General features: G+C 36.5%; 1 long non-coding RNA gene across 1 annotated transcript in view; it reads right to left on the bottom strand.

The window, feature by feature from the left end:
- Positions 1-12309, bottom strand: part of LOC122216676 — a 115410-nt gene that overhangs the window by 6615 nt on the left and 96486 nt on the right. The gene's annotated exons all lie outside the window — the stretch shown is intronic.

Below are 12309 nucleotides of genomic sequence, written 5' to 3' on the forward strand. Positions count from 1 at the left end.
ATACACTGGCTAAACTTTATTACTTTTCATACATTTTCACTAATCCTCAAGCCTCGCTAAAAAGTTTGTTATCCCTGCTAAAGGAAACAAGCAAAGACAGATCCAATAACTTAGAGAATTAGTAAGTAGAGATATTCAGATTACAATGAATGTTTGACCACAAAGCCCATCTATTTTCAACTATACCAATGGTTCTCAAATTTAAGTGTACATAAGAGTCTCCTGGAAAGCTTATGAAATATAGTTGCTGGATCTGATCACCAGAGGTTCTGATTGAGCACAATGAGGTGATAGCCATGAATGTGTATTTGTAACAAGCTTATAGGTGATGCTGATGCCCCCTGGTCCAGAGACCGCATTTTGATTGAATCATACCATACAGTCTCTCCTAAAATGCAGGATAAATTGATGGTAATTGCATCCATCTTAGAGGACCCTTTTTATAAACCCATACACGGATAGGTGAAAAGGCTAGATGATGCATCTGTATTCAATCTTATCATTTAAAAATCCAGGCAACAGTTGGTTTTAGTATTGTATGTGGGCAAAAATGTACTTTCTCCTTATTAGATGGAGTTCTGAATCCCCTCCTATCAAAAAAGAAATCATTCTGAAAACAATCTTGGTTTCCTAAATTCCCTAGTAAGGCAAATAACAGAATTTTCAGAGAAATCTCCAAATCTTCCTGTTTGAACTATATATTTAAAAATAAATAATTGATAAAATATACAAATGAGCACAACATTCATGGTAGAAAGCTATTTTCTGCACTGCTATAGATATATAGCACACTCAATACCTGTAATGATTTCAAAAAGGTCTTGGTAAAGATTTGCACTAATTATTGATTCATTTCTGTGCAGGCACTTTTATATGGATGAAGGTTGCAGTTAGCCCAGTTTTTTATACTTTGAGGAAAAGATTCAACAAACCTGCTGAGTAGCAGCTACCACTGTTTTAAAAATACACATATCTAAACATATCTATGGATCAAAGAATCATAGAAAGGACCGACAAAGAGAAAGTATTCAATTAATTAATTAAACAACAATTCCTTCTGTGAAATCTGAGACAGGTAATCATGTATTCACTCCTGTCCACCTAAACTCTTTTTGTGAAGGGAAATTCATCAAGCTGTGTATTTCACTTTTCAACAGTTCTACTTAATTAAAAAGGTTTCTCTTTTATTCTGTGCATTTTTAATCTGGGGTCCATGCAAACTCCTTCCCCATTGTAGTTGATCTATGAGGCTGAAATCCTAAGCAAACATTTGCATACTGTTGGTGTATATCTTCCATCAACTCAGTGACTCAAAACAGGTGCAGAACCATTGATTTACATCATGAATTCCATCCTCATGCAAAAAATCCTTCCTCCTACTTATGCCATTGGGAATTTTATAGCCTCAAAGTTTGCTACTGCTTCAATATATCAGCTTTCCCATTACTTTGAAAGAAGTAATCCTGTCCTCCCCCAATTGACTGGTCTTCTCTTTCATACATTCAACATTTCCAGTTTTCTCCACCATTCCAGTCTGATGTGTTTTCTGGATACTTGCAATTTTTCTCTCCTCCAGGATTGCTAAATATTTATTTTGAGGCATATTAGTAACCATCACATTTTTATGTGATTGAATTTGTGCAATTAATTTTTTCTCAATGTACATCATACCAAACATAAACTAAAATGCAATCTATTGTTCTGCCATCATTTATGATAAATGAAGATAGCACTTTGAAGGGTAAAATTTTGTATATTTCCTAACGTTAGCACTACTTTCTTTGGTCTAATGCTTAATTTCATGATGGAAAAACAAATCTTTCAACAATTCCAAAAATATTTCACATTTTCACTTGCTCTGTGTTAACATACTTAAATGCATTTCAAAGTAATACAACCACACAAGATAGAAGAGTATACATTAATTGATACAAACAGGAATCTTCATGCTTAATCTAATGATGCATTCTATTGTTCTTAATGACAAAAAATTTAAAAAACCTTCCCTCCGAATTTGAAAGAACCTTGCAGGCAACCTTGCAGCAACAATCTTTAGACTGTCTTGTTTCTAAACTCCACATTGTGCTGTGAGGTTTAGTATAACAACACACATGAAGGAAATGAAAATATAAGAGTGCCCAGGGATGACATATATATTGTAAGAACAGATACAAATAAAGGGAAACAAAGAGACTCTAAGAACAGAGAGGAGAGCAAATAACCACGTGGACTACAAATCATACTGTTTTCAGGGATACTGATTACAGCGCATTGCCCTCTGGGGAACTATGTGTAAGACATTTATTATTTTTCATATTATTTAAAGGTACTAAAAGGTTGTCTGACATGAAAAAATAATCAGAAAAACCTAAATAAAAATATGTTTAGGTTAACAGTCAATCAGAATTACCCATGAATTTCTCATCATATTCATCTATTTGCTCACTTGGCTAAGGTTGAAAGGAATTCCAAATAGAAAGGAATTCCAAATAGAAATTGCCCTGGATTTGACACCTTTATAAGATTCATGATAATACTAATCATAATTTTACTAAATACCGTAACACCTTTACTGAGGACTCAACAATGTGACAATGAATGTGCTTAGTATATTCAGCCAATTACCTCATTTACACCTCATAACCACTGGATAGGCCAGGAGTTGCCAAACTAGAAGCTGGGGGACAAATCTGACCACCAAACTGTTTTTGTAAATTAAGTTTTATTAGAATGCAGTTACTGCTCATTCATTTACATAGTGCCTGTGGCTGCTTTCACCCCACGAAGGCAGAGTTAGGTAGTTGCAGCAGACCATACATTCTGTGAACCTAAAATATTTGCTTATATGGCCTGCTACAGGAAAAGTCTGCCAATTCCTGAAATAGATGTTATCGATTTTACTTTGATTTTCAGTTGAAAAAACTAAGATAGCCTATTTGATAGGTGATGTTCTGTAATTATCCTTGAATGACAATAAAAATCTAATGAGTTAAATTCCAAGCCTATCATGAATGACCTTCTCCATGAGAAAGATGTATAGTTCTTATCCTATGGCCCGCATCCTATAGCCAACAGTGAAGTCACAATATGTGAATTTTAGAAAGCTTAAATTAATTGATGAAACTTGGACTTTGGTATGTATTATTTCAAACTGAAGAATAAGAAAAATAAAAGGGACAGAGTATATTTACCTTAAATATCTGCTCCACAGAGAAGCCTTCCCTGTGTTCTTGGAAGAACTATTGCAATCAATTCCTAGTCCCTGTCTATTACGTCACCCTGGTTATTAAATTAATAGCATTTTCCACAAGTTTCAGCTGTCATGTTTGTTAGCTTGTTGTGTATCTTCTTCCACATAGATGTAAGTTTCACGAGGACAAGGATTCTGTCTTGTTCATCTCTGTATCTACAATTCCTAGTACTATTAGTGCTCAAGTATTTGAAGAATGACAGGCAGTGAAAGAGGGGGGTGAAGGAGACCAAATAGAATAAATTGTATTTTCAAGAGATAAAGAACTGAAGAAAAGCCTTTTGGGCATAAAAAAAGGAATGCATGTAGTAAAGAAAATGCTTGCTTCGCTCTTCCATTGTTTATTGCTATAAATAGAATAAGTAGAAATAAAATGAGATATCCTCAAAGAAAGAATACAGAAGGAATATTTTTTGAGGAGTTTCATTCTTCTAAATATTGATCAACTTCTTTCACTTAAATCAGTCATTTATGAACAAATTGTACCATAAAACTATTTTACAATAGAGGGGGAAAAATAAATATGGTCTTAAACCTATAATTCCTGAACATTAGGATTTCAAGGGGCTGGCAGGAATAAATTTCCACTAAGAGCAAACTAAAATTGAACTACTAAATAGGGTTTGGGTCTAAAACTGAGCAGGAGTAAAATGGTTTAATGAGTCATGAAATTTTATGAAACTGGTAAAAATACTCTATCTAAATAGCAGTCTCTGAATCCAAAATGATGCTATCTTGTTTTCAGAAATAATCCAGTTATCTTTGGACATCATCAAAAGTTGCAAGGACAACTTTTGCCTGGAAAAGTAATGAAAAGTTTTAAGTGTTTTGAGATTAGAGTCCATGTATGCTACCCCTTGATGTCCTACTACTAACACAGTGCTAACAGAGGTCACCCACTCAACAAATAAATGGATAAGTATTTCTCAGAAATACTACTCTGTATGTAGCAAATGCTGTCATACGTTGTAAGGCACACCTCCTTCTAGGGTATCTCACTCTCATGGGGAAGGCAGGTAAGCAAACACACTATTTCTCTAATGTAAGAACCAATACAGAAATAATCTCAGAGTGCTAAGAGAGGAAAGCCTTAATAAATACAGACAAGTTAGTTAGCTCTGTACAACCCATGACAAGCAATGTCTATTTACTCAGTGTACTGCAACCACGGAGTTAACCACCATCACTCAGGTTTGGCAGAAACTCAAAGGCAAGAAGAAAAAAAATAGCTTTATAGTGGAAAAAATTGAAGACTTTAGGCCTGCCATAACCAGAGGTTATGGTCATGGGGAATTTGTAGATGGGCTAACTAGAAGTGGGCATCCTATGTGATTGGTTAGATATTGCATAGTTGGCTCTTTCCAGTTGGTCCTAGGGTGGAAGCAGGGGCAAAAATAAGGAAAGCTGTCAGTTACATGCGGAACTGGTCACTTTGTGCTGGTTACTACAGGGGTCATTGCTTGTGTACTGTTTGCTGCTGGACTGACTCCATTGGGTCAAAGTGCTATTTTTATATATTGTGTGGCCATTGCTATTTGCATATTCAATCTCTCGAATGCATATTGATGGTGATGAAGAATTTAATTAAAAAGTTAGCTTCACATTCCAACCAATTTGCCCCCTATTTTTTTTCTTCTCTTATAAGCTGAATGTAACCTACATTTTTAAACATTCATAAAAAGAAGTCATTTGCTAAAGAAAGCTTGTTTGATTTCCAAAAAAGACAGAGTCATAGTGTAGAAAGATTAGTGCTACTGCAGAGAGAATTATAAAATCAACAGATCGGACAGTTCAGACGCTTATAATAAAATAACTTTTCTCAAATCTGTATTTAAATTCAAGTTAGTCAACATGCAGTGTAATGTTGCTTTTAGGAGTAGAATTTAGTGATTCCTCACTTACATATAACACGCAATGCTCAACACAACAAGTGCCCTCCTTAATACCCATCACCCATTTCGTTTACCCCCTGCCTACCTCCCCTCCAGCAACCCTCAGTTTATTCTCTATAATTAAGAGTTTCTTATGGTTTGCTTCACTCTCCTTTTTGTTCTCTTCCCCTATGTTCACCTGTTTTGTTTCCTAAATTCCACATATGAATGAAATCATATGATATTTGTCTTTCTCTGACTGACTTATTTTGCTTAGCATAATACTCTCTATCTACCTTGTTGCAAATGGCAAGATTTCATTCTTTTTCATGGCTGAGTAGTATCCCATTGTATTAATATAACACACCTTCTTTATCCATTCATCAGTCAATGGACATTTGGGCTCTTTCCATAATTTGGCTATTGTTGATAATGCTGCTATAAACATCGGGGTGCATATGTTCCTTCGAATCAGTATTATTGTATCCTTTGGGTAATTACCTAGTAGTACAATTATTGAGTCATAGGGTAGCTCTTTTTTTAACTTTTAGGAACTCCCATACTGTTTTCCAGAGTGACTGCACCAGTTTGCATTCCCACCAACAGTGTAAGAGGGTTCCACTTTCTCCACGTCCTCACCAACATCTCTTATTTCCTGTGTTGTTAATTTTTGCCATTCTGACAGATGTGAGGTGTTATCTCATCATGGTTTTGATTTGTATTTCCCTGATGCTGAGTGATGATGAGCATCTTTTCATGTGTCTGTTGGACATCTGGGTGTCTTCTTTGGAAAAAGGCCTGTTGATGTCTTCTGCCCATTTCTTAACTGGATTATTTGTTTTTTGGATGTTGAGTTTGATAATGTCTATACTACCCAAATCAATCTACACATTTAATGTAAACCCTATCAAAATCCCACCAGCATTTTGCACAGAGCCATAATAAACAATCCTAAAATTTGTATGGAATCACAAAAGACCCTGAATAGTCTTAAATAAGAAAAACAAAGCTAGAGCAATCACAGATTGAATTATTATTTCTTTTAATTAAATAAACATGACAGTTCAATTCACAATTGAAGTAGTGGCTGTACTACTACATTAAATGATAACCTTTTAAATTAAAGAAGGTGTTTTCAATTAAGAAAGTAAGAGGTGCCACTAATGCCCAACTAGTCATATTCTTCGTATGTCCCGTTTGTTCCCATAATTTCCCCTTGTATTTTCTAGTCTGGAAAACCTGTGTTTTAGATGCATAATTCTACCATGTCTTTTTTTATCTTCAGTTGTTTATCTTAATTCTCAAAGACACGATGGTTTACAAAAAAACGAATAAAAAACAGCAGAACAAAAGCCTAGTCAACCACCTAAAAACCACTTAAGTCCAGATGGTATAACACGTAGGGTGTGGGGGAAAAACAGTTCTATGTACCACACACCCTGTTACTTGCCTCAAGAATATTTAAAATGGCAGATTTTTTGCATTCTTGGTATTGAAGATGGCGCCAAAGGCTGATTTAAAAGTGACAAAAAATAATGTCCAAATGTGTTCATAGTGTGCCTTTATGCATGTGTCTCCCTCACCACATATATTTTCTTCCCACTGCTCACGGTTTGAAAATGTAAAACACAATTTAATATAAATTTAATGGATCATATTCAGTATAGTTGCCCGATTTTATATATGAATTGTGCCAGTTTTTGCTGTCTTGCCTCATAGAGACTCCAGGAAATGTGTGACTTGCCACAGCTCAAGAACTTAAATAAAAGAAAATGTGGTTTCTGATGCAAAGTCCTATACTTCTCAAGTGATTACAAATTCAGAAGAAAATGATTACTTCTGCTATTTAACAAGTTTTAGAGGCATGTCAACTTGCTAGCAAACTCTTTTCAATGTAGGCTGATAAACAATTCTGACTCTAGATCAAAGTCCTCTTCCCTTAGACAAAACCGACCAAGTGCCACAAAATATGCCAGCTCATATTCAATGAACTAGGCTTCTCTTTGCAATAACCTTAGGATTGCTGTAGCAGTGGGTATTCGCAGTATGTGATAACTCTCATTATCTGATTTGTTCATAGCTCTCCCAAACAAGGACTATTAACTTCAAGTTCATAGATATCTTGGAAGGAATCCATTAACTCTGAAATTTTACAGAAGGGCATATTTTTTTTCATGGAAAGAGGATGCCCATCTATAAATAAATTCCAAAAAGGTATCAGTGACACCCATTTGGTTAAGATATTGGGATATATCTAAATCATAAACAAATACCTTTGGGATTTATACTAGATAACCAACGTATAGAAAAAAATAGCTTTAGTGGTCTTTGAAGGATGTCACTAAGTAGTTTTCTCATACATCTGGTAGTGACATTTCTTCTCTCTCTGTACATTTATTTAAGATTTAAACACATTGGTTGTTTCAAATAATATTCTATTACTATATGGAACGTTTAAAGTCACCAAAATATTTTGCTTTAATGTTAACATGATTTAACATTTATCTTATGCTTTAATTTGATGTTCCAGTTTTAAGTAAGGTCACAGATTATTTTCAATTATTTATTCTTTCATTTACTTATTATCACTACTATATAGATAGGGTTCTTTGTTCCTAACAACAGAATCCCTGCTAAGCAGAAAAGGATGTATTAAGGGCATTAGGTAGCTTAACAAATTTCTATCTCAGCCAAAGAGCCAAACTTGGATGTTAGACAGCAGGAAAACTGCAGCCAGAACAGAACTTTGGTCCTGTTCTAGTGAAAACACCACTATGGCTTCTGCTCACCACTTACTATGCTATGAATCAAATATTTGACAACTACGATGAACCTGAACTACATATTGGCCATTTGATCTTCCATATCTACTCTCAACCCTTTTCTGCTTTGCTCCCTGCTCCAAAAGGCTGATCTACCCGATTCTACTAACAAGGTAATGACCCCTATGGATTCTCTTTGGATGGACCAGTGGGAATACTGCAAAAAAATTGGAGGGAAGAGAGTGAATTTATGACATTTATTGATTTAGGTCCCTCCCTAAATCTGTTAGGTTCTGTTAGATTGCCTCAGGATGGCTGTGTTCCTTGAGGCAACTTGCCCTGCACAATTCTCTCTCCCTCTCTACTCCAGTTGAATATCCATTTCTCACTCCTTTGGGGTAGGGTTAGAGGGCATCCCTACTGCTGCGAGACCAGGGAAATTGCTGTATTCATTAAGATGGCCTACATACCATGCAGACCTTTACCAATGGTGCCTTTATAAATAGACAGTGTGTCCTTTGTTTCCTGTTGAGACTCAAACTTAACAAAACAATATTTGCATTTTTGTTGATGAAGACCTGTTTTATAGCTATTCCAGGAAAATCAAAATTCTCCCCTACAGGATGCTCTCTCCCTGTACTCGACTACACAAATGTAACTTAATTCCACCTTACAAATCTCAGCTGTAGATCTCGGATAGTATGAAGAACATTAGATGCGAGGATTTGGGGAAATTTAGTTTTATCTTTTAGGCCTCCACAATTCAAGAAAGTACACCAAAAGGGACAAAGTAGATGTTGCACGAGGCAGCATACCATTACCTACTTCAAACACTGATATTTACAGATAAAAATCTATAAAAAGTTGACCTGCTATGAAGTGAGTAGTAGTGTTTTCTACAACTTTGTCATGTATCGACTTGGCTTATGTTGTTTTATACAAATATTTGGATTAGTAATCAAAGAGCACAGCTCGATATTAACCAAGAACATGCATGTATTAATTATCAATAGTACATAAAGCTTAAAAGGTCAGGTAAATATTGGCTTTGCTATGTGTATTCGGAATATATTTTTCATATATGCAATACATACACCAGAGGTTTATTCTATCACTCTACCAAATACATCCTCAAAAATGTAGCTATGACACAAGTATCATTTCCCTTGTGAATTCCATGGGTGCTGAAAATATTACACAGTGGATAGACTATGGTCATAAAGAGTATTTCCAGGATGTGGTAGACTTTTAAAAAAAAATTTTTATTTATTTATTTTGAGAGAGAGAGGGAGGAAGAGAGAGGATCCCAAGAAGGACCCTCACTGTCAGGACAGAGCCTGTCATGGGGCTCGATCCCACAAACCACAAGATCTCGACCTGAGCCAAAATCAAGGGTGAGACGCTTAACTGACTGAGCCACTCAGGCACCCCAAGATGTGGTAGATTTTTTAAATGACCACAATCTTTCATTTCTCCAATGAAGAGTAAGTACCTATTTCCCCAGCTCTTGAAAATGGATGAGCTTTGTGAACTCTTGGCCACAAGGATATAGGCAAAGTACAGCACAAGCAAAAATTTGAAAAGCATTTATACACTGGGACTTACCCATTTGCCATTCCTGGGATCTGTTGTTACCACCATCATATGAATAAGCCTTGGCAAGCCTGCTATATGACAAGAGACACGTGACTCAATTACACCATCTGTTCAGGTAACAGAAACCAATCACCAGACAAGTTTGTGAGGCCATCCTGGAGAAGCCAGCCTCCAGCCAACCTGCCAGCTAACAGCAGATACAAGAACTGGCCCAAATGAGATGAGCCTAGTGCACCTGGAACAAAAAAGCCAGCATTGAGCCCAGCCCAAATTGCAGACCCACAGAATTATGAGCTGAGAAAAAAAAATAAATAGGTTTTTTTAAAGGTGTGTCAAGACACTAAGTTTTGTGGGGTTTTTTAAAACACAAACAAGTTAATGCATGTATAAAAAAAGATACCTAGAAGGAGTATGCTGCTGTTGTCTAACTGAAAAATATATAGCATTGCATGTAGGACTGGGCAGTAAACTGAAGCTGGAAAAGCAGTGAAGAAACTTGCCAGGGCTGACCTGTGCTATGAAGTAAAGACTAAGTGGCAAAACCATCACCTGTGGCAACAAGGGAGACAAAGAATGTATCTGCTAAGCTTGTTGGGCGTTGACGAGATGGCTTTACAGCAGAATGTTTCAAGTGTCAGTCAGATTCTTTTAGTTTCTAAGATAAAGAGTGGGAAGAGAGATATGCTAAAAATAAACTATTTTCAAACATAATTTATTTTTTCAGACAGAATTTAAAAGGAAAATAAAAGGGTGAGACAAGTTGGACTGGAAAACAAAATTGTTTCTCATTTCCAGTATCTTCAACTAGAAAATTATCATTATTATTACTTAGTTTCAGGTGTAGGATTTAGTGATTCATCACTTACATACAACACCCAGTGCTCATCACAAATGCCCACCTTAATACCCCTCACCCAGTTAACCCATCTCCTGCCCATCTCTTCTCCAGCAACCCTCAGTTTGTTCTCTATAGTTAAGAGTATTATTTCTGGTTTGCCTCTCTTTTTCTCCCGCTGCTGTGTTAATCTTTCTTGTTTCTTAAATTCCAGAGATGAGTGAAATAATATGGTATTTGTCTTTCTATGACTTATTTTGCTAAGCACAATACACTTTAGTTCTATTAACATTGTTGCAAATGTTAAGATTTCATTCTTTTTCATGGCTGAGTAATATTCCATTGTGTGTGTCTGTGTGTGTGTGTGTGTGTGTGTGTGTGTGTGTATGCCACATATTTATCCATTCATCAGTCAATGGATTTTGGGCATTTTCTGTAATTTGGCTTGTAATCTAAGAAGCCTTAGATTAAAAGGAACTAAGACTGCTAAAATTAAAAAAAAATCTTCTGTGTCTCAACTGTCTATGGGAAGAAGCAAGAAAGCTACTCAGTTGCAATTGGAGGCAATTTTTGTGAAAAAAAATAAGAAACATTTCAGAGACTTGAGCCATGAACTCAAAGGCTGGATTCAAGATCCATAGAAAACAGTGACCAAGTAACCACTCCCAAGGAAAATTTAAGAAGTTTTTACTGGGACCAGTTCTATGGAGAACTGGGACCAAATCAAGAAACATTCCCTGGTCCTAGAAGACCTGACAGCATTGGCTCTGTGGGATTCCAGAATTGCATGTATTAGCCCCTGTGATCTGGCTCCTGTTCCTTCCTTTTTTAAATGGAAAAGTCCATTAGAATTATCCTATCCTTGGGACACCTGGGTGGCTCAGTCTGTTGAGTGCCGACTTTGGCTCAGGTCATGATCTCATGGTCTGTGAGTTCAAGCCCCGCGTTGGGCTCTGTGTGGACAACTCAGAGCTTGGAGCCTGCTTCAGATCCTGTGTCTCCCTCTCTCTGCTCCTCCCTCACTCATGTTCTCTCTCTCAAAAATAAAACACTACAAAAAAATTAATTGTCCTATCCTTGTCCCTCCAGTATAGGTGAGGCACACATGTGTTTTTAGTTCACTGTTTTCTTTAGTTCATGGGATCAAGAGGAACACAACCAAGGAGCAACATTCAGACCTTATTTAAGCAAGAGAGACACATTCAAGGATATCCCTTTAAATCATGAGATCCTGGACTTCCAGGCGAAAACTGGAATGTAATGAGACTTCTGGGGAGTCTTGGAAGGAGATAAGGGTATTTTGAAAGTGAGAGGAGAGTGAATTAATTGGGATCAACCAACAAACTATAGTAGTTTATTAAAACACAATTATCCCTCTTTCATATAAAGGCTTTCCACTTTCCCACCCCTTGAATCTAGGTTGGCCGTGTAATTTGCCATGTAAATGAGACATTAACAAAAATGATACAAGCGCTTACCTACTTGCTGTTTCTGGGCCTTCTGCCACTGCCACCATGTGAATATGCCCAGATTAGCCTACTGGTTGATGAGAGACATGCGGCTTAATTACATTTATACTCCATCTGAGAGTGTGACAACAATCAAACACGAACGAAGTTCTCGAGAGTCAGTCAGGCCCCAAGTGGCCTGCCAAGTATTAGAAAGCCCAGCTGAGTTCATCCAATTCCAACCTTAGGAAGAGTGGCACAAACTGCCAAACTAAACAAAAGGTTGTTTTTTAAGCCACTCTCTTTGTTACACTAGCTTGTTACACGGCAAAGGCAAACCAACATACAAGAGTAATCTACTTCCATGTAAACATCTGGATGGAATCTTGAAAGAACAACATGAAAGTCTTCTATATCTCCTATTGATTAGTCTGGGAATCTAGAATTACTGAAGATTAGATTTTTTGTTTGCTAAAAGGAAGAGTTGAACCCTCTTTTTAAACTAGGTCTGTACTACCCCCAGGAAGTACTGTCTTAAAAGCCGAAG

This window comes from Panthera leo, chromosome A1, assembly GCF_018350215.1.
Source record: "Panthera leo isolate Ple1 chromosome A1, P.leo_Ple1_pat1.1, whole genome shotgun sequence".
NCBI classification, from domain to species: domain Eukaryota; kingdom Metazoa; phylum Chordata; class Mammalia; order Carnivora; family Felidae; genus Panthera; species Panthera leo.